We start from the raw sequence: 551 nt of genomic DNA, 5'->3' as shown, positions 1-551 counted from the left end.
AGCGCTGTGTCGCCGCCGCCGGCGCCACCCGACTGCGAGTAACAGCGCCGCCTCCGCGAGCCTTCCAGCCCCACTGCTTAAATGATACTTTGGAATGCAATAGTTGAATTTCCCCAATTATCAGAAAGATTCTATTGACTGTTTTGAAAACCAAGGCAAATGAGGGGCTTCCTTATTTCACTTGGTTATGTCTCTTAAAGTTCCTTTAATGGAGAACAGTTAACTCCATCCCTGTATTCTGCTCTTCCACCCTTCCTTAGTGTTACTCGTGGAATAGACCCAATCAGTTGTCCTGTAGAATATGCCATCTCCTGGATTTGTTCGATTGCTTCTTTCTGGTAGCATTTAAATTTTCACATTGACCTCTGTTTGGATCGGGAATTTGTAAAAGGCTTGATAGTTTCAGGTGAAATATATTTGAGAATATTTATAAGAGATGTTGTGTACTTCATGCTGTACCATGTGAGAGGGCGCCTAATGTCAGATGGTCAAACTATTAATGCGCTGGAGTCGATCCCTGGATTAAGAGGTCCACAGCTCAATCCCTCCAT

Source organism: Carlito syrichta, unplaced genomic scaffold (genome assembly GCF_000164805.1).
Source record: "Carlito syrichta isolate Samal-C Ts95f unplaced genomic scaffold, Tarsius_syrichta-2.0.1 Scaffold303685, whole genome shotgun sequence".
NCBI lineage: Eukaryota > Metazoa > Chordata > Mammalia > Primates > Tarsiidae > Carlito > Carlito syrichta.
This window is presented reverse-complemented; position numbering follows the sequence as displayed.